Raw genomic sequence first — 22,636 nt, forward strand, 5'->3', positions numbered from 1 at the left:
TTCTTCATATAGTTGCTCCTTCCAAATCAACAACACGGAGGGAGCAGGCTAGAATGGCACGGCAACGGAGGCTGGAGGCCACTGTCGCCGAATATCGGCGGCTGGTGGCCCTGGAGGAGGAGGAGGACACGCAGTCGAGCGGTGCAACAACAACATCCTCGGCTGGGACCGCTGCATCCTCCTCCGTGACCCCACGGGACGCCAGCATGCGCAGTGCTCCAGCGGGACCGAGCCGGGCTAACAAAGCCAACCGCCACCGCCAAGCAACAGAAAAACCAGCTGCCCCCCACAGGAGCTGCAAGGAACGCCAACGCCGCCTACGAGTCCGAATGTCCAACCTGGAGCAGGAGGTCCAGAAGTATAAGAACTTGGTGAAGGGCCTCCGCTCCGAGCTTGCCACCCTCCGCAAGGAGTATGATGCCCATGCCGCAAAATGCACCAGCACCAGCACCCTCCAGTAGTGGAGTGTCCCTTGCCCTTTTTTTATAGACTTTTGGGGGGTGGGATTTGGGAGTTGGGATCGTTTTGGGACGTTTCAAAGACAATCGTTGGGGTTAGGGTGGGTCTTGAGGGAGATTATTTTGTTAGGGCTACATAAATATACATTTTTAAACTTTATCTGACCATACCTGTTTTTTACTGCTTTTCAGTCTGGTGGGTGGGGGACGGGGGTGTAACAGTAACTTTGTTTTCCTGAACAGTCGTAGGACTTTAGTAGTACAACCGTCAATCTCTTGTCTACTCCGAAATAATACTCCATTATACTACCTCCCACCAAACGCTTATCTTACCTGTAATTAGTGTTAGAAATTAGGGCTAGGCCCAGGGCTGGCTCCACGTGAAATGGGGATTAACGTTGTCAATCCTGGGCGGGTGACATTTCCTCATTGCGGTGGTACTAGTGGTGTGACACAGTGGCAGTTGCATGCCTATGGAAAAAAAGAAAACGAAACCTTGTTTGTCCTTACTGTAGCATTACAACGGTTACGGTACGATCGAGAATATAGCAGGTGACAGTACACTAGAACAGTGCCATAATGTAGCCTAACAAATGGTAAAGTATTTGCTTGCAAGTATAACTAGTACTTGCGTTGAATTTATTTGACATTGGCTACTACTACTAGAAGATATAGTACTGAAGCTGAGTAAGTCTAGAAGATATCCTCGTATTCCTTCACCAGCCTGTTGCTATGACCTTATCCTCCCCAGCAACTGTGTGGAATTATTGATGTCATTTTAGTCAGACATCAAGCAAAACAACACAGCCCGGGGGAAGAGGGTTAGGGTTTGTAAAATGGATGGGAATGGGGGTTTCTTTTTGGGTAGGTTTTGTTGAGAGAAGAAAAAAAAAGCAGAGCATGGACAAACAATAATTGAAGATAAAGACAATCTTTGGTTACAAACTAAAGCTAAGCACATGCAGTCACACTCATAGAATAAAACTATGGATACTGTATCTGTATTGCGTATGTTGTTGGAGTTGTCCTGTTGAATTTGGTAAGTAAGTTGCATGCAGCAAACAATTCCTCTTATTGGCGGCACTCCTCCATTCCAGCTGACGCTTCGTCCATAAATGTTGGTGACCACTGACAGAAGACACCCTGTCCACTGCCTGCCTGGCGGATGTTGACTGAAACCCGGCCTGTAATTATTGAACGGAAAACAGGAGGTGCTATTACAATACCACTGATAAATAAATAAAAGGTATGTACGCTGTGTGGTTCAAAAAGTGACACTTTGATTTCCCTAATAGACAGTACAATATTTTTGAAATTGCGTGCTCTGTCTGAGTCACCTTTTTAAGGATAAATAAGTATGGCCAAAATATTATAGCGGATCTTTCCCCTCAAGGTAGGTGTACTGTAAACTGTGTTTTAGAACAAAATTTGACCTTCCCAGCAATGCTCCCACCAAGACCCTTACTAAAGCCAGTCGCAAAAATGTAGAAGAACCCCAATCAGATCTCCAAAAACGATGCCTAGCAGAAAAATGGTTACAAAACGTACTTTGAAAGTAACAGTAGGCCCAAATACAGACCGTGGATTGTATTCAAACCACTTGCAAGCAAGCAAAAGTATCCATAGCCAGCATCGCTCCAACAGTGCTCTACAACACCAGAACTGCGTTGCAATAGAACCCCCCGAAACACATGCAATCCTGCTGCTAGGGCTAACCCTAACGAACCCTAACTTACAAAAAGTGCCAAAACTGGTGTTTCCTTATGGATTTTGTCCAAAACACTTCTATCCGGTATTAGACCTTCCCAGGAATGCCCCAGGCAAGACCCGCCAACCCACCCGGAAAAAACCACCCGACAACACCCCCAAACAGCGAAAAAGCTAAATCTCATACTTACAATATCTCTCGGCCTTCGGTCCAAACGCGGCGCTGTGCAGCTAGGTCATCATCATCAATCATCATAACTCCTGTTTTCCACCACGGATTTCCTGAAAAGCAAATGCAATCAAGATTAGATTGTCGCAGCAGTGCTTCGACAGAGACCCCGGCCGCAACCCACCCACGAACAGCAGGAAGCCCCCCAAAACGCTACATTGAGCAAGATGACAGAAGAAATAGCAAAAAAAAGGCTGTTCCTTAAGGATTTTGTCCAAAACACTTCTATCCGGTATTAGACCTTCCCAGGAATGCCCCAGGCAAGACCCGCCAACCCACCCGGAAAAAACCACCCGACAACACCCCCAAACAGCGAAAAAGCTAAATCTCATACTTACAATATCTCTCGGCCTTCGGTCCAAACGCGGCGCTGTGCAGCTAGGTCATCATCATCAATCATCATAACTCCTGTTTTCCACCACGGATTTCCTGAAAAGCAAATGCAATCACGATTAGATTGTCGCAGCAGTGCTTCGACAGAGACCCCGGCCGCAACCCACCCACGAACAGCAGGAAGCCCCCCAAAACGCTACATTGAGCAAGATGACAGAAGAAATAGCAAAAAAAAGGCTGTTCCTTAAGGATTTTGTCCAAAACACTTCTATCCGGTATTAGACCTTCCCAGGAATGCCCCAGGCAAGACCCGCCAACCCACCCGGAAAAAACCACCCGACAACACCCCCAAACAGCGAAAAAGCTAAATCTCATACTTACAATACCTCTCGGCCTTCGGTCCAAACGCGGCGCTGTGCAGCTAGGTCATCATCATCAATCATCATAACTCCTGTTTTCCACCACGGATTTCCTGAAAAGCAAATGCAATCAAGATTAGATTGTCGCAGCAGTGCTTCGACAGAGACCCCGGCCGCAACCCACCCACGAACAGCAGGAAGCCCCCCAAAACGCTACATTGAGCAAGATGACAGAAGAAATAGCAAAAAAAGGCTGTTCCTTAAGGATTTTGTCCAAAACACTTCTATCCGGTATTAGACCTTCCCAGGAATGCCCCAGGCAAGACCCGCCAACCCAACCGGAAAAAACCACCCGACAACACCCCCAAACAGCGAAAAAGCTAAATCTCATACTTACAATATCTCTCGGCCTTCGGTCCAAACGCGGCGCTGTGCAGCTAGGTCATCATCATCAATCATCATAACTCCTGTTTTCCACCACGGATTTCCTGAAAAGCAAATGCAATCAAGATTAGATTGTCGCAGCAGTGCTTCGACAGAGACCCCGGCCGCAACCCACCCACGAACAGCAGGAAGCCCCCCAAAACGCTACATTGAGCAAGATGACAGAAGAAATAGCAAAAAAAAGGCTGTTCCTTAAGGATTTTGTCAAAAACACTTCTATCCGGTATTAGACCTTCCCAGGAATGCCCCAGGCAAGACCCGCCAACCCACCCGGAAAAAACCACCCGACAACACCCCCAAGCAGCGAAAAAGCTAAATCTCATACTTACAATATCTCTCGGCCTTCGGTCCAAACGCGGCGCTGTGCAGCTAGGTCATCATCATCATCAATCATCATAACTCCTGTTTTCCACCACGGATTTCCTGAAAAGCAAATGCAATCAAGATTAGATTGTCGCAGCAGTGCTTCGACAGAGACCCCGGCCGCAACCCACCCACGAACAGCAGGAAGCCCCCCAAAACGCTACATTGAGCAAGATGACAGAAGAAATAGCAAAAAAAAGGCTGTTCCTTAAGGATTTTGTCCAAAACACTTCTATCCGGTATTAGACCTTCCCAGGAATGCCCCAGGCAAGACCCGCCAACCCACCCGGAAAAAACCACCCGACAACACCCCCAAACAGCGAAAAAGCTAAATCTCATACTTACAATATCTCTCGGCCTTCGGTCCAAACGCGGCGCTGTGCAGCTAGGTCATCATCATCAATCATCATAACTCCTGTTTTCCACCACGGATTTCCTGAAAAGCAAATGCAATCAAGATTAGACTGTCGCAGCAGTGCTCCCAGACACCAAAAATCACCCACAAACACCCGGAACCCCGCCAAAGAGCACCCCAAAGGCAAGCAAGTCAGCAAAAACGGCAAGAAATTTCCACCTCATATTTGGTCCAAAACACTTTTGTCCATTATTAGAGCTTCACAGCAATGGGCCCAAATCCGTCAACTCACCCGCAAAGAAGTACAACACCCCCACAAGTGCTGAGTCTTTCTTCATTGGGCGTAATCCAGCACTCTGCTTTGAGGGAAATCGCAGTCTGGAGGAGGAGGATAGAGGAGCATGTTCTTCAGAACTTGTGAACCTGAGGAATGTAGACTGCGGCACCTTCAAATCAATAAGCAAACAAGTGAAGACAGTTCTGCTGATGGTCTTGTTTTTGGGATTAGGTGATTAAAGTTTGAATTAAATTAACTGTGCAAACCAAAGAAAGAGAGACAAACAGGAATAAAAGTGAATAAGGACGAAAAAGAAAGTTCTTGATTCATTGTCTCATTTTCAGGGCTCGGTGTCAGGGAATAAGAAGAAGATTTCGTCATCATACTCTGCGAATTCAGGCAGGATGAGGTCAGTGCCACCGAACAGAGAACAAATCCCCTCATCTACGTTGCCGTCCTCCTCGTCTTCATGCGGCGTGCTTTCTCGTACTTTGTAATCTGGTGGTATGAGGTGCTGATTCATCTTGATCATTGTCAGCCGCTCCACATTTTTGGGCGAGAGGCGGCTCCGTTTGGGAGTTACAATGCCACCAGCAGCACTGAAAACACGTTCAGAAGACACACTTGCGAGTGGGCAAGACAAATAGTTTATAGCCAGGTTGGAGAGCTGTGGCCACAATTGTTTTTTGCCATGCCAATACTGCAATGGCTCATCATTAAGAAAGACCTCTGTTGAGTCATTCATATAGTCCTGCACCATCGACTCAAGGTCATCAACGGTTCCTCCACTTTGCTTACTTTTTGCTGTGCCTTTGACATTTTTTCGAGAACCATACCCAAGCAAACTTAGCCAATCCTCTACAACAGCCACTGTTACTGTTGTGTGTGGTGCAGATGATCCAGTTGCCTTTAACGGCTGAGAGGTCACTTGTGCCCCAGCCACAGGTGCAGAAGTGGATTCTTGTGACTGGGGATGGCCTGCTGATGCTGATGCTGATGTACTGTCTTCTCCTTCAATAACCTGCCGTTCTTTTTCAAACCTCTTGGCTGACAAGGCTAACCAATGTTTGTACTTTTGAACATCTGCATCAGCAAAAGGAAAGAATGCTTCGCCTGCCAGCGCCTTTTTGTAACGTGGATCCAGAATAGTAGCACAAATGTAATGCTGTTCTGACTTGATGTTTTTAAGACGTTCATCACCACGTAGGCGCTCTAATAATTTCTCAGACAAAATAAAATGGTCTTTTTTTTTCATCTTTTTCAAACTCAGAAGACACCGCCATCAGTTGGTGCTCCAGCATGCACAACAATGGGATAGCTTTTCCCAAATTACAGTCCTCCTGGCTGACTGCACGCGTGAAGAACTCAAAAGGACGAAGCATGTCTGTCAGGCTTTTAACTATGTCCCATTGCGCCGCACCCAACCGCATGTCCTCCTTCTGAGATGTACCCTCTGTGAAGAAATAGTGATCGAGTACCGTATACTGCTCATACAGACGCTCAAGCATGTAGAAGGTTGAGTTCCAACGTGTTGCCACCTCCTGGATGAGTGCTTTCACTGGCATTTGACGTTCAAGTAGCAGTCTCCTCAGATGCTTCCGGGCCTTAAAAGAATGGCTGAAATGGTTGCACATTTTGCGGCAGGTGGCCATTACCTCGAACGCTGGACTGTGTTTATCACTCAAGAATTTTTGAACTACCAGGTTGATGCAGTGCGCCAAACACGGCACTCTAAAATAGTCACCCTGCAACATGGCCTTAACTACATTGGCGCCATTATCTGTGGAAACATAACCAATCTTGCGTTTTTGGGGGGATAGCATTTTCAAGACCTTTTTGTCAAACTCTTCCAAAAGGTTTTCTGCTGTGTGACTTTTCTCCAAGCCAAACATGGCTAGTGTTGCATGTTTCCGAGCAGCTTTTAAAACTTTGTCCGGGTCAACACCTGCCTTTAGCTTTGCTTTAACACCTGAAAAAGAGACCCAGTGTGCAGTGATGCACATGTAATCAGCGCCTGCGCCACTGGTCCACATGTCTGTTGTCAGATGTATTGTGTGAACAGCACTCTTCTGCAAAGCTGCCCCAATCGCCTCCAGCACATCTTCATGTAGTGCTGGAACCGCAACTCTGGCAAAATAGAACCGGCTAGGAACCTTCCATTTAGGGCAGAGCGTTGCCACTAATTCTAGAAAACCTACTGCTTCTACAAAAGAAAAAGGGAGAAGGTCCACAGCTAGCATTTTAGCCAGCTTAGTGTTATACAGACGCGTCAGTGGGTGGTTGCGTTCATATGGCACGTCTGAAGTAAGCATTGTTCTAATGTTGCCCTGGACCAAGCATTTACGGGCTGATAATGACTTTGTTGACCCAATTTTGCTCGCTGGTGAACTTTTGTGCATTGGTGTCTCAGTCGCTCCAACACTCTTAGTGTGCCTCACATTGGGTGTGCTGCTGACAGGGGTACTGGGTGTAAGGGAAGTGTTTGACACGTCTTCTTCCTCCTCGTCATCATCAGATGAAACATCAACGTTTCCTTGAATTTGGCCTTTCTTGATCGCATCTAGGTGCGCAAACCATTTGACAGTGTGCTGTCTCCTAAGATGACCTCTCTGGCCTCCGGTACCATAGTTGGTACCTGGCTTACCACGACTAACTGCTTGCTTACAAATGGTACAAATGGCAAACTTTGGATTTTTGGGACAAACAGTAAAGAAGTCCCAAACTGGGGACTTGAAGTGTCTGTGGGACCTGGAGGAGGCGGCGATACTGGTGGTGGTGGTCATGAAGCTAATGCCAGATGAAGTGGAGGATCTGGATTGCCCAACTTTTGTACGTTTTGCACTTTCACCGCCACTAATTAAGGTCGAGGTTGACGGAGGTCTCTTCTTGCCAGAAAGAAATATGGAAGCGGGACGAGTTGGTGTACTACTTAACTCCAATGATTGTGGTGTTTCCACTGCCTCCTCATCGACAACATCATCATCATCATCACGCTCAGCAGCTCTTCGGGCTAGGGTCAAAATGTCTGTTTGCTGCATGCCCGCTGGGGCTGCAGTGACCTTTATGATGACTGGGTCGTCGTTGGCAGAGTCTTCATCAGCAGCAGTATCCGCCACTTCTTGTTGAGCCTCATCACACTCCATAACTCTGAGACTTTGGACGAGCTTCCTTTTACGCTTAACTACCTTTGTTGGATCATGGTGTGCCTCACTCTCAGACGGCTGTGGTGCTGGTTCCCAAGTTTGATCCGTATCATCAGAAGGAGGTGTGCTTGAAGAGGATGTAGACACCACCCTTGATCTCTTCCTTGCTAGGGGTGTGGAAGACAATGAAGGATCATCAGGAGGAGTGGCTTCCTCAAATGATACCTCGCCTTGATTGTCGATTTCCTGATGTGCCCCTACTTCGGGAGGAACAACTATTGTGGGCACTTGTGACCCTCCATGCACCTCTGCTTGCGCATCTCCTTGCGCTGCCTCTCCTTCCACATGTACTTGGGCTTGTACTTGCACATGTGATTGTTGTTGCGGCTGTGGTTGTTCAACACTCGTCAGATGAGCTACAACAACCTGTGTTGATTGAGGGACATTGCTGCTGCTTTCTTGCGATGAGCCAACATCACTGGTCGATGGTGATTGAAGAACTATACTGGCTGCCTCTGCAGCACTCAAGGGCTTGGACTTAAGTTGGCGTGGTGGTGGTGGTGGCACTGAGCCCAATGGAGCGGGGGTGCTGCTGCCAGCTTGGTCCCCAGCAGATCCCGCTGCTGCTGCTGCAGGCATACTTTTTTTTTTACTCCCAAAAAAAGGGGCGGGCGGCACACCAGTGTCCTTGGTAACTTGCTTCTTCTGCTCCTTACTGGCACCTTTCTTGCTAGAGGAGCTACGGGTTACTTTTTTTGGGGCCATCTTCTTCAGAGCAGGTCAGCAGGCAGCAGTTGCACGAGTTGCAGAGGGTTCTGTGTCCAGACGTGACGTCGCGTGACGTTATGCTGCACACACACACCGCTGCAGGACTTCTTCCTGGCACTGGTGGTTCTCTTGAGTCTTCTTGTGCACCTAAAAGCAATGGAAGACAGAGGAACATCAGTTCAGTTATACACCCCAAAAAATCGACAAAACACAGAAAAATGAGCACAATCCCATGCCATCCATGATGTTTACATTGAAGACACCCCACAGAAAGACTAGGGACATGCAAGTATGCAACACTCACTACCCCTGGGCATAATGGATGAAAAGTAGGCAAAATAAGTGCATGCCTCAGACACTGCCTCTCTTCAAAATGGCCCCTTACACCCCAAGCACATGTTGCCTGTACCAGCCAGCACTCAAGATGGCCACCACCACCACCCACATGGCCAGTCCACATCAACAGTACACCCCCAAAAAACAGAAAAACAGCCAGAAATCACCACAATCCAATGCCATCCATGATGTTTACATTAAAGAGAGTGAGACCAGACCACACCACAGGCACACTCAGTCCATGCACCACCACCCCTGGGCAAAAGGCCACACCAGCAGCCCCCCAAAAACGACAAATAACAATAAAATAAGCACAATCCCAGCCCATCCATGGCCTCAATGATGTTTAAATTCAAGAAGACACCCCACAGAAAGACTAGGCCCATGCAACACTCACCACCCCTGGGCAAAGGGCCCCACCAGCAGGCCCAAAAAAACGACAAAAAACAATAAAATCAGCACAATCCCAGCCCATCCATGGCCTCAATGGTGTTTAAATTCAAGAAGACACCCCTCAGAAACACTAGGCCCATGCAACACTCACTACCCCTGGGCATAATGGATGAAAAGTAGGCAAAATAAGTGCAGGCCTCAGACACTGCCTCTCCTCAAAATTGCCCCTTACACCCCAAGCACATGTTGCCTGTACCAGCCAGCACTCAAGATGGCCACCACCACCACCACCCACATGGCCAGTCCACATCAACAGTACACCCCCAAAAAACAGAAAAACAGCCAGAAATCACCACAATCCAATGCCATCCATGATGTTTACATTAAAGAGAGTGAGACCACACCACAGGCACACTCAGTCCATGCACCACCACCCCTGGGCAAAAGGCCACACCAGCAGCCCCCCAAAAACGACAAAAAACAATAAAATAAGCACAATCCCAGCCCATCCATGGCCTCAATTATGTTTAAATTCAAGAAGACACCCCACAGAAAGACTAGGCCCATGCAACACTCACCACCCCTGGGCAAAGGGCCCCACCAGCAGGCCCAAAAAAACGACAAAAAACAATAAAATCAGCACAATCCCAGCCCATCCATGGCCTCAATGGTGTTTAAATTCAAGAAGACACCCCTCAGAAACACTAGGCCCATGCAACACTCACTACCCCTGGGCATAATGGATGAAAAGTAGGCAAAATAAGTGCAGGCCTCAGACACTGCCTCTCCTCAAAATGGCCCCTTACACCCCAAGCACATGTTGCCTATACCAGCCAGCACTCAAGATGGCCACCACCACCACCACCCACATGGCCAGTCCACATCAACAGTACACCCCCAAAAAACAGAAAAACAGCCAGAAATCACCACAATCCAATGCCATCCATGATGTTTACATTAAAGAGAGTGAGACCACACCACAGGCACACTCAGTCCATGCACCACCACCCCTGGGCAAAAGGCCACACCAGCAGCCCCCCAAAAACGACAAAAAACAATAAAATAAGCACAATCCCAGCCCATACATGGCCTCAATTATGTTTAAATTCAAGAAGACACCCCACAGAAAGACTAGGCCCATGCAACATTCACCACCCCTGGGCAAAGGGCCACACCAGCAGGCCCAAAAAAACGACAAAAAACAATAAAATCAGCACAATCCCTGCCCATCCATGGCCTCAATGGTGTTTAAATTCAAGAAGACACCCCTCAGAAACACTAGGCCCATGCAACACTCACTACCCCTGGGCATAATGGATGAAAAGTAGGCAAAATAAGTGCAGGCCTCAGACACTGCCTCTCCTCAAAATGGCCCCTTACACCCCAAGCACATGTTGCCTGTACCAGCCAGCACTCAAGATGGCCACCACCACCACCACCCACATGGCCAGTCCACATCAACAGTACACCCCCAAAAAACAGAAAAACAGGCAGAAATCACCACAATCCAATGCCATCCATGATGTTTACATTAAAGAGAGTGAGACCACACCACAGGCACACTCAGTCCATGCACCACCACCCCTGGGCAAAAGGCCACACCAGCAGCCCCCCAAAAACGACAAAAAACAATAAAATAAGCACAATCCCAGCCCATACATGGCCTCAATTATGTTTAAATTCAAGAAGACACCCCACAGAAAGACTAGGCCCATGCAACACTCACCACCCCCGGGCAAAGGGCCACACCAGCAGGCCCAAAAAAAGGACAAAAACCAGCACAATCCCAGCCCATCCATGGCCTCAATGGTGTTTAAATTCAACAAAACAGTTGTATCATGCACCCCTAACCAACCCTGGTCCTACTGGATACTGTGGCTACCCACAATATAATTTATTTAATGTTCTGAAAAAGTTCCAAAATTTTACTTGCATCAACTGTAATGCCCCAAACAAACTTACTTGTGAAAGTTGATTTCTAATCCAAAAGTGATCCAAAGACAGTCAAAAAGGCCTCAAATCCAAATATCCAGCAGCACCCACAAAAAGTAATCCTTCCAGCTCCAGATCCAAATGAAAGTGACCAGGAGATGGACAAAGCACTGGGAGGAGCCTGCTGGACAGGAACAGGAAGTTGGAGACTGTGGGGCACTTCCTTCCTCCCCCCCCCCAAAAATGGACTCCTTGCAAAAAAAAAGGCCATGCAAATGTCAACCTGAGGAGTGATTCTGATAAAAATCATAATTTTCTGAAGGTTTATCCTGTTTGCTGGTGATTTTCTTGTGCAGAATTGCAAAAGCTCTATTTCGCGAGTGCGAGATTGTTCCTTTCCGCCGCAACTACGTGTTCGCAATTGCGAACTCTCGCGAGGTGTGTTGTGCAAGGTGGCAAGCCGCGATTACGTATTCGCGGGCGCCAAACTCCCGCGGGATCACGCAGCAAGATCCAAAATGGCGCGGCACTGGCAAAGAAAAACAACTCGGCAAACGCTAAATGACGGAAAGTGAACGCCGTGCACCACGCCGCGCGCCGCAACCAAGCAAAAAATCCGCCGCGAGCGGATTCACGGATTTTCGACAAATTCACGAGAGTTCGCGGATTGCGAATTTGCCGAAAATCCGAAAAATCCGCGATCGGAGCGGATTTTACGCCCATGCTTAGAAGGTACCACAGGCAAAAATCCCTACAAAGACACGCAAATCTCTAATGACAGTCCGTGAATCAGCGCTGCGATGGGGCCAGACCCATACAAAGCGTGTGCATGAATCCACTGCTACTAAGATGTACTTATACGCAGTATCAGAGGAAAAAGGACCGCAGTGATCTAAATAAACACAACCTAGTGGTTTATTAGAAATGTACAACTGTGTCTGTGGCGGACGCGCAGCAGTAGAAGGTTTAATCTGCTGGCAAATGTCACATTGAAGGACATAATCTCGCGTCTGTCTGTACAGTCCCCGCCACCAGAAACGTTGTTGTAATTGAATTACAGTGGCCGAGACGCCCGCATGCGCAGACGCCACACCTTCATGTGCCGCTGTAATCAACGTAGCCCTGCGATCCGAGTTGGGAATCAAACGTTCTCCAACTTCAGGAATTTTCACAAAAGGAACCTTGTCGGGACTTAAGTGGCATGTGTACTTCGAAGGGAACCCCGTAGGATGTTTACCTCCCTTCTCAGTGGCAGCAACAGCCGCCAAGATGTCATCATCAATCTTACTTTTGGACCGAGTAACCGCTGCAACCAAGTATGTAGACACCGCTGATTTCGCTGCTTCATCAGCAAGCGAGTTACCGACAGCGTGGACTCCTACACGCTGATGGCCGAGAGTATGAATTACAAAAACGAGTGGCAACGTAGCCTTAAGCTCAGCCACTCGAACCCAGATCATCTTGTGTTTTATTGTGCTACCCTTGGAATCACGAAATTCATTCTGAATCCAAAAGAACAAGTTTTCATTGTAAGACTGGACACAGTAGTAAGAATCACTCACAATAAGAGTAGTCACACTAGGATCAGCGTACTCCAACGCTAGTAAGAGAGCACGAAGCTCTGCCAATTGTGCGGTGCAGTCCCCTAGAGTCTGCGTGTGTACTGTCCTGGACTTGAACTCATCGTTCACCATGGCACCGACCACAATGGCGCATGCGGAAACGTAGGCGTGTTTAGAGCCATGCGCAACCTGCGCCGAACCATCAGTGTAAATGATGCAATGGAAGTCCTCCAAAGGACGCATAGCTAGAGGAGCAGGATGAACGAATTCATACTGCAAGTACTCTTGCGACCGTAATGAGGCGTCAACAATAAACGTGACATCCGTGGACGTCAAGGATGCAGCCCATTGAATCCAACGAGGGTGCAAAGCTTTAGAATTCGGTACACTGGCTTTTGTAACTGCCTCCAAATGAGGACAGGGTGTAACAGCAAACATGAGTTTTCCCTGTGACAGAGCACGTTCCTTAAGAATCACCATCTGCACAGCCGTTAAAACTTTCTCCACAGTGGAAAATCGCATTTCAGCTGAAGTGTACAAGTGCGACTTGTAAGCAATAGGTACTGTGTCTCCTTCATTAAAAGTGAGGTACGTGAAACCCTCCGTCCCAGGAATAATTCTTATCACCAGGTTGGTGTGGTTATCACGAGTCAGTAAAAATTTTGAAGCGAGCAGATCAGCCTGCAAGGATTGCAAGATGGCAGAGTGCTCAGGCAGCCAGCATGATTTGTAAAAAGTTGGTTGTATCAAAGCATACAAAGGCTTGATACGCTGGGCATATTCCGGAATGTATGTCCTCCCGAAATTTAAAAAGCCCAGTAAAGACTGTAATTTTTTCAGTGTTGTAGGAGCGCGCAACTGTGCGCATTTCTCCAAAAAGTGAGGAGCCAAACCTCTACCTTCATTGTTGAGCTCATAGCCCAGGAACAACACTGTGTACTCAGCAATGTGCGATTTTGCAAAGTTAAATTTTTAACCCATGTCTGCAAAGTTACAAATTATCGAATTCACACGACACAGATGCTCCCAAATTTCGTCATCTGTGAGATATATGTCATCCACATACGAGCAAGCATCAGGGTCGATCCTCTCTAAAAGAGAGACTATGTGGGCGGTAAAAATACCAGGACTATTCTTATAGCCCATTGGGAGACGCCAAAATTGTTTTTGGACTCCAGCGCTTGTAAAACTGGTCCATTGGGAGCTAAAGCTATCCAATCTGTGGGCATAGAAACCGTTGGAAATGTCAAGCATCGTTTTAAAATGCTTACGCACTAGACTATCCACTAGGGCAGAGCCGTGAGTATTCTGTACTGCACAGTTACGGCAATGCGAGTTTAAATGCCGGTAATCCAATACCAAACGATACGATCCGTCAGGCTTGGTCACAGTAAAAAGAGGGTTATTCATCGGTGATACACATGTTTCAATAACTCCCTGATATTCCAATTGTTCAAGGATTGCCGCGACGGAAGCCTTGGCTTCACGTCGAATGGGATATTGAGGTTGAGGCTGCGGCTGAGACCGCAAAGGAATCTCGTGGCATGGGGACAATTTATCCCAACCACATTGGTTGCGGTACAGAGCCGGCTCTAGAGCCCTAGCCCACTCTTCTGCAAAATGTTGCGCATGCTCTTTCGAGACAGTGTTCGCGAAACTCGGGAGGATTACCTCCTCCCCTCGCGGCGCCGCGAGCACAAAAGGTGGGGGGCAGTCAGCCTCCGAAAGCAAAATGTCATACGTAGATGAAAGATTTTCCCAAAATAACCCTCTGATGGTACGTTGTATGTCACCTTCTATTAACAGGACAATTTCATAAAGTCTATCAGGGGGAGCAACTCTTGTATCGGCTGTTTCTATCACAACGTAAACATCAGTCACTGTCACCCTCAGTAGTGGACGCAGGGCCTCTCTCACAATGGTAATCTCTGCCGCGCTGTCCAGCAAGGTCAGAGCCCATGTCAGATTCCGAAGCCGCGTTCTCACTATCTGTGGCATATCGATGCGCTGTTAAAGCTGCGACTTTTTTCTTGGCAAACTGTGGTCTCTTCGGCGTTGAACCGTCCTGCTGACCCGTGCCTTCTGTCTTGCGGGGCTGGTCACGTCCTTGTTGACCACCCTGTCCCCTTCCGCCTCCTCCACCACCGGTCCTCGGAGCCGATGAGTCCTGAAAGGAACGAGGAGAGCGTTGATCAGAAACCTGAAATCGATCAGGTTATTTAATCGTCTCGCTCTGTCGGCGCAGGCACCTGAGCCGCAAGATAAGATTCTTGAGTCTGCTGTTTCTGCTTCCCCTGATTCTGTTTCTTAGGCCAATTTTGTTTTTTGGACTTGGGCTGGACAACTGCCTCAGCAGACTGCCCCTGCGGTTGTTTTTTCTCTTTGTCAGAAAAATACTTTAGACCCTTACTTGTGCGACCCACTGTTTTATAAGCAGCCACTACAATCTTCGCTAACTGGCGGGGTTTTTCAGCATCGGGAATAGCTGCCAATGCGTTAAACACCTGAAAGTTCACAGCGTCTCCCTTGACATTAGCAAGTACGAGATCGCAAACTATTTCAAATGAGCCACACAGGCGCATACCCAATTCAACAGCTGCTTCCGGTCCGTGATCGTCCTGAACACGTTTAATGATCGTAGGCAGGACAGCCATAGATGGGGTGCCGAAACACCTCGCATAAACCGCCGCAAAAGTTCTCCCCCAGCTCTCACAGTCAACGAGTTCGGGAGCTAAATCTTTAGGTAAACTAATCGTCAAGATTCTATGTTTTTCACCAGGAGTCGTGTTAGGAAATACTGCTTCCAGTTGGTCAAATTTCTCGGCAAGCCAAAAAGGAAAGTCATCCTTATCCTCTGGTCGCTTACCAAACACTGCATTGACCATAACCGGATTGAGCTTCAATCCGCCATGTTCCGCTGCAAGAGCCGGACCCCCCGGGGGTCCACCCAGGAGATGATGACCTATGTATTGCACTAATGCACGAATCACGGCAATGGAGACAACATGTAGCCTACGTACCTCCGCTAGGGTACAATTGCCGTGTTGAGGATGAGGGGTAAATCCAGCCAAAACATGCCAATTTGCGCCTGTAATGGATAAAGGACCTAACCTCGGTGCGGTCAACGAATGGGGTAGAGCGCCACCAAACCAAACGCGATGCTGCCAATGATCAATAGGTATTTCCAGTGCCCTGTACGGAGTATATTCATTCGGTACAGGTGAGGCAGTGTAGTTGTGGAACACACCAGAATTAACGTCCACAGCCGGAAACGTCACCCACGAATAAAACAGTTCGTATGGGTAAGCTGCATCCGCAGTCACCACCAAAATCACAGCCAAGCCTTCCAATGGGACTTGGAAAGTCTGTAAATGGTTGCACACTGCAATGCGACTATGCTGCGAATGTCCACAGGCTGTGCCATGATAACACAGGAACGTAGAAAAACAAAGTAAACTTTGTAGCACAACTAGGTAGTAATTCAAAGAAACCGTTTTAGAAAGATTCAAGCTTGAAAAGACCTATTTCAAAAATAGATAGGTTTGTCCGACACCACAGTTTTCCGGAAACGACAGTGAAGTGGTTAAGGTTTGAATGATATACTACTCGAGTGTCATGATATAAGACCACCAACGTACGGGCGCCATGTAGCAGGGTTTCCGTTCTCCCACAGAACTGTGCATAGAGATTTGGAACCTCTGCGAATTAGGGTGACCCAAAACTCACCTCAGTACCCGAAATCCCCTTACCGAGCTAGCTACAGTGTCTCATTGGTCATAACAACACTCCCAATGTTTAGACAAACCAGAACATGAACTTACAATACCTCAGGTTACGTGGAACACATGAACACTCTTTCGTTATACAATCATTTCAACCCAGAACGTGGAGTAAATGAGGACACGTGCACATTTGAAATATTTATTTACTAATGCCATTTTCTCAAACGCAGTATCTTAGATAATACAAGGAAGCATATTATCAGAAGCAAAGTTATCAGCATAGTTACTAGTCCATAGAAAGCAAAAGGTGACAGCATGCTATTATGCTGAAATGAATAAGTGCTAACCACACCTAGTTCTCACCCTCCCTAACTAGTATATTATATTAATATATAAGAAGGTCTCTTTGGGTTTTAGCAGGGCGGGCCCATACCTCAAGATCCTAGTATGAAGAGATCACATCTGCTTCCACCAGCTCTCTGCATGCGAACCGCATCAAGTGCGTATGTGTGCTCTAAGCAAAGCAATATAAAACGCGCCTAAAGCCAGAATTTGGCAGGAGCTGCACTTATGTTATATCTATGAAGGTGCGGAGATCAGACTTCACAACAATTCTGTGTCGAGTTATCCTTGAAGCTTCAGCACTCTCTGTACAGACATAGTTTACTAAGCAAAGCTGATATCAGAGCAATAACATATTATTCTCATGTAAATCACAACGCTCTTGTAGGTTGAAAGCTAAATCAACAATTAAGTGTCGTGTGCAGAAGCAGCAAAAGGAAAAATGGCGTTTAAACATTTAATAATCCCACGCTAACTTAACACAATATATAGATAAGCAGTAACTATATGACAGTAGCACAATAAAACATAAAATGATCTGGGTCCGAGTGGCTGAGCTTAAAGAGCAGTTGCCACTTGTGTTTGTAATTCATACTCTAGGTCATCAGCGCGTAGGAGTCCACGTTGTTGGCAATTCATTGGCCGATGAGGCCGCGAAATCAGCAGTATCGTCATATTTGGTTGCAGCAGTTACACGTTCCAAAAGTAAGATTGATGACGATATCTTGGCAGCTGTTGCTGCGACTGAGAAGGGAAGTAAATATCCTAAGGGGTTCCCTTCGAAGTATTCATACCACTTAAGTCCTGATAAAGTTCCTTATGTGAAAATACCTGACGTTCGTGAGAGGTTGATTCCCAACGCGGATCGCAGGCACACATTGCTCACAGCGGCCCATGATAGAGTTGCGTCTGCGCATGGGGGCATTTTGGCTACTGTGGCTCAGTTACAACAGCGTTTATGGTCGCGGGGACTGTACAAACAGACGCGTGATTATGTCCTTCAATGTGACATTTGCCAGCAGATTAAGCCTTCAACTGCTGCGCGTCCGCCCCAGACACAGTTGTACATTTCTAATAAACCACTTGGTTGTGTTTACTTAGATCACTGCGGTCCTTTTTCTTCTGATACTGCGTATAAGTACATCTTAGTAGCAGTTGATTCATGCACACGCTTTGTGTGGGTTTGGCCTCACCGCAGCGCTGATTCACGAACTGTCATAATAGACTTGCATGTCTTTGTAGGGATTTTTGCCTGTGGTACCTTCCATTCAGATCAGGGTCCGGCTTTCGCCTCTAAAGCATATAAGGATGCCATGACTTCGTTGGGGGTCCAAGTCAAGGTTTCGTCTCCATACAGGCCTGAAGGTAATAGTGTTGTAGAACGGATGAGCCGTGATTTAAAGCAGTCTTTGACAGCTCGAGTTATAGGCACAGGCAGGAACTGGCTGGCCCACCTCAATAGCGGGCAGCGTGCTCTTAATAATCTCCCTAGAAGCTCTCTGGGTGGGCGGACCCCATACGAGATGCTCTTTGGTATCAAGATGTTCGTACCGGACCTTGACGGTCTAGACTCAGTGGCTGTTGCTGCCTCCTTTGACGTAGATGAACATTGCAATGTTTTACAGAATCTACAAGAGACAATAGACAGTCTTGCAAAGGAACATTTGCCCTCCACCTCGGATGATGCGTTGCAGATCCCGGTAGTTGGCTGGATACCCCAAGTTAGAGAACTGCTTCGGGAGAAGATCGAAAACAAGAAAGAATTTGGTCCCTCTTATCGAGCTCCAGTTCCAGTGCTTGGTGTGAAGGGCACAAGAACAGTCATTTTACCACCACTTCCAGGTCGTAAGGAAAACAGGTATATCTCCATTGACAATGTCAAGATACACAGAGTGGCTGATTCTTCTTAGTATGACACCGGCGGTCTCATGTCCTTCGATTTTGAGAAATTCTGTTTTGGCCCCGGCTTCAAATCCTGTGCCTGATGTTGCCCTTGAGATTCCTGCAATTTCTAGTCCTTTATTGAGTACACTGCCTGGTACTCAACTTGATGAAACTGACTACACTTACCCAACTGACTTATCGATGCCTGATTTACAAACTCGCTTGGCCACAGAATCCAGATTTTCTTTTGACACTGTTTCACACACATCAAGAAAGCCTTCAAGGATTACTGTTTATGTAAGACTGTTTAAAAAACATTTTTTAATTCCCCCTTGGACCTATATTTGGCTGGTGCTTTTTTCGATGTAACTTTTTATGTCAATTGGTTTTGTGTTTTATTTTTTCTGTCTCATCAATGGACACTATGTCAAGGAGAGAAGATGCATTCGACATATCAATGGAACATTGGCACCCCATTCCTCATCACACAGATTAAAGAGAGACTTGGCTTTTGTTAACATCGCTGCTTGGCCTGTCCTAGATGGGATTGTGTGGGATGCTGTTAAATTTCAAATCCATGGCCCCACTGAGGTTATAAATGTCCCTAATGTGCTTAGAGTTTCTATGGGGGATGTAATTAAACAGAATATACGTTCTGATGATTGGGACGTTCAGGCCGTAGAATCATTGTTTTCAGATTTGAAATATAATTCTGCCTTTGATGCTGAAGACTTGTATTTGGAGTCTGCCAATTACGGTGATTTGTATTGTTATCAACATTTTGGCAATCACTACCTGCATAAGACAAATACTAGGAGGCTCACGGTCAATTATACCCAGTGGGAACACTGTCCACCTCCTATACAAGGCAGTTCTGCTTCCTTTTTGAAAAGGGTTACTTATTTTACAGATTTTAATCAGTCAAATCCCAATGCATTTTATTTTAAAATGACCGAAAAGTCCACATCCAAAGTTAGACTTACTGATACTAAATTATTGTACTCGAAGTCCTTTCTGGACCAGTAAGCTGTTGGGGGCTACGAGTTGTGGAAGGAAACAGTTGACCTTAAATCGGTTTGGGGTTCTAAAAGTTGACAAGTGCAAGGCACTGAGGCTTTGCACCGTGCATGTCTCATCCCGAATCATATGTTGATTTTGAATTCTACAATTTCACAGACGACATGCTTTGGATTGGCTACCACTAAAAAATGAAATGCTCCTTCTTTCCCTGACTTAGAAGAATATTCAGTTTGGGGTAATACTACAAAAGTTTTGATTAGAGAGTTGCAAACTCTGTTGCTAAATTCTTCTTTTAACATATCCAGTTTGGATCCCAATGGCTGGTTGCTCTGGCACAGAAGTGCTGACTCGTGCCAGCATCGTTTTCTGGGTTTAACTGAAGGCTTTACACAGGTCAGGGTGGATCCCCATTTTGAAAGTGACCATTCTGTGACTACCTATTCTGTAGGCAAATTATGTCATAATTGGCTCAAACATTCTACCTTGACGTCAGTTAAACAGCATTTATCTAAACTGACTGACGATGTTGATCTGAATGATTTCATAAAAGGCCCGGCTAAAGGTAGATCTAAAAGATGGATCTATGCTGTTTATAATGAATTCTGGAAAACATCCCAGATTGAGGCAGCTACCCGCCTTAGGGCTATAGATCAAGCTAATTTAGAAAAAGTGCTAGCAGTTGTAGATAATAGCATTAACACGCTTTATTACCACATTTACACGTTGGATAATATTGTGTCATCTGTTGTTGATATTGTGCAAGATGAAGTGTCTGTATTGTACCATGGTGAAAATCAATTGCGTTCGATTATGCAGTTTGCTTGGACCCTGCAGACACTTAAGGCAGGGAAAGTGCCATGGCATTACATGAATACCTCTTCCCTGTTTGCCCCGTTTAATTTGACTGAAAAGCAGCGTTTACTGTTAATGAAGGATGCCTCTTTTTCCATGTTATACATTGAGAGGTTGGAGCCTTTACCGTTTATGTGGCAGAGGCCAATACTGCAACGTGGCTTATCCACGGATTGATAACTCTCCCGTTTCCTCTGTTTGAGTTCAAAGGCTGTATGAAGTACTTTGTCATTGGTAGATACGAGCCTCTTGGAAGTTCTTATCTCCATGAAGCCTGGTCACTTCCTTTTACATATAGATGCCTTAGGGAGGGCAAGGAAGTTTATTTGAATGGTGAAGAATGCACTGAAACACCGGATCACTCATTAATGTGTAGACATATCCAATTACACGGCTCCTGTAATCAGAACGATCCGAATTTAGCCTGTATTTTGCTATCGTTCCCACATTCACATTACTGGCAAATGGGAGTTATTTACTATTAAATAATGAAGATTGCTGTGGGTTAATAAAAGGAATTGCTTATGTTGTTACCGTCAGTGAGCGTGTGGTTTGCTGTAAGAATGTAATGTATCCACCCCCGCAAAAAACTTGATGTTTCCATCTGGCCCAAGATTCGAACCTTGAAAGCGGAGTTCAATAAGATGAGTCGCATAAGAGCTCTATTGTCCCAAAAAGAAGTTGCCCTCACATCTGCTCGTGAAACATTTGTCCTTCACGTGGCTAACACCCACACAGAGGTGCATGCTTTATTAAATACTGACTTGCCCTTGCAAATCGGTGAATTAATTCACACAATCTTTAATGCACCATCCACAACGGGGCTTGCGCACTTTTTTAAAGTGGTTAGCAGCGGGATTGTGACTTTATTTCAAACTATATTCGGGGTCTTTCCTGCTTTCTTTCATTCAATCTTTTCCAGCCTATTTGGTGGATTTCCCATTCTACTGGCGCTGGCTGCCGGCGTTCTTTTGCTGTTTTGCTTCATTCAAAATGGATGCACATCCTGTATTTCAAGACAAGCTGTCACGTCTGGCACTGTTTCGCAACAGAATGCTTGAATACTATGGAGCGCTGCCTCTTGCAACCTTAAGTGCAGCTTATGGATTATCGTTTCGGTTTTCCTATTTTACATGTGTCCAGCCTGTCTTTCATTGCCTGAGTTGCGATTTCGACTGGGCCCTGGATTTGTGTCTCTGGAATATCTCTGCAATATGGTGTCTCCCGATGTGGATTATAACCAGCTTATGAGCCCCTTAGTTGCTCATGAATTGGTTTGTTCTGACGGAGGGAGTATGGCCTTTGCAGCGATGCATGGAATACCGGGTCGTTGGAATGTATTCGCAGCGGCGCAAGATTTCTTGGCACAGCTTCATTGAAAACCCACAGAGTTGTCCTCTGATGGTGCTACAGGCTCCGGTAATTGAAGAGCATGTATGTTCTTTCCCGCTATTAAATTGGATGGCTGAACTATTTTCGGATGAGAACAGTGACTTCCTATTTTAAGCTGTTGCTGCATATTTGGCATATTCACTGTTAGAATGAGGTGTGTCATCGTCATTTATTGGACATCGAACATTTTTTCTCTGCCCCAGGCCTATTGACTTTGCTACGGCCTATGACTAAATTTGCTTGACTATAAGAATTTTGAAAGACAATTTTTTAAATTTTTTCATTTGTGCAAATTTGAGCTGACTGTCGTTCTTGAACTCTGCATTCCATAGATTTGCCCCTTACCTTATCTTCTCTTATCTTATCTTCTCCGTGCTCGGATCAAGAGAGGGTGTCATATAGATATGCTTTGCCTGCACACTGTGTTAAGTTAGCGTGAGCTTATTAGAAGTTTAAACGCCATTTTACCTTTCTGCTGCTTCTGCACACGGCACATATTGTTATTAGAGCTTTGAGCCTAGTAGAATATTTTGCTTCACACGAGAATAATATGTTTTGCTATTGTATCAGCTTTGCTTGGTAAGCCATGTCTGAACAGTGAGTGCCGAGGCCTTCAAGGTTATTTCAACACAGTGGTTGTTGTGAGGTCTGATCTGCGCACGTTCTAGACATAACACATATGCAGCTGCAGCCAACTCTGGCTTTAGGAGCGTTTAATATTGCACTGCGCAGAGCATGCAAACACACTTGATGAATATTCGCATG

This window comes from Lissotriton helveticus, chromosome 4_1, assembly GCF_964261635.1.
Source record: "Lissotriton helveticus chromosome 4_1, aLisHel1.1, whole genome shotgun sequence".
NCBI lineage: Eukaryota > Metazoa > Chordata > Amphibia > Caudata > Salamandridae > Lissotriton > Lissotriton helveticus.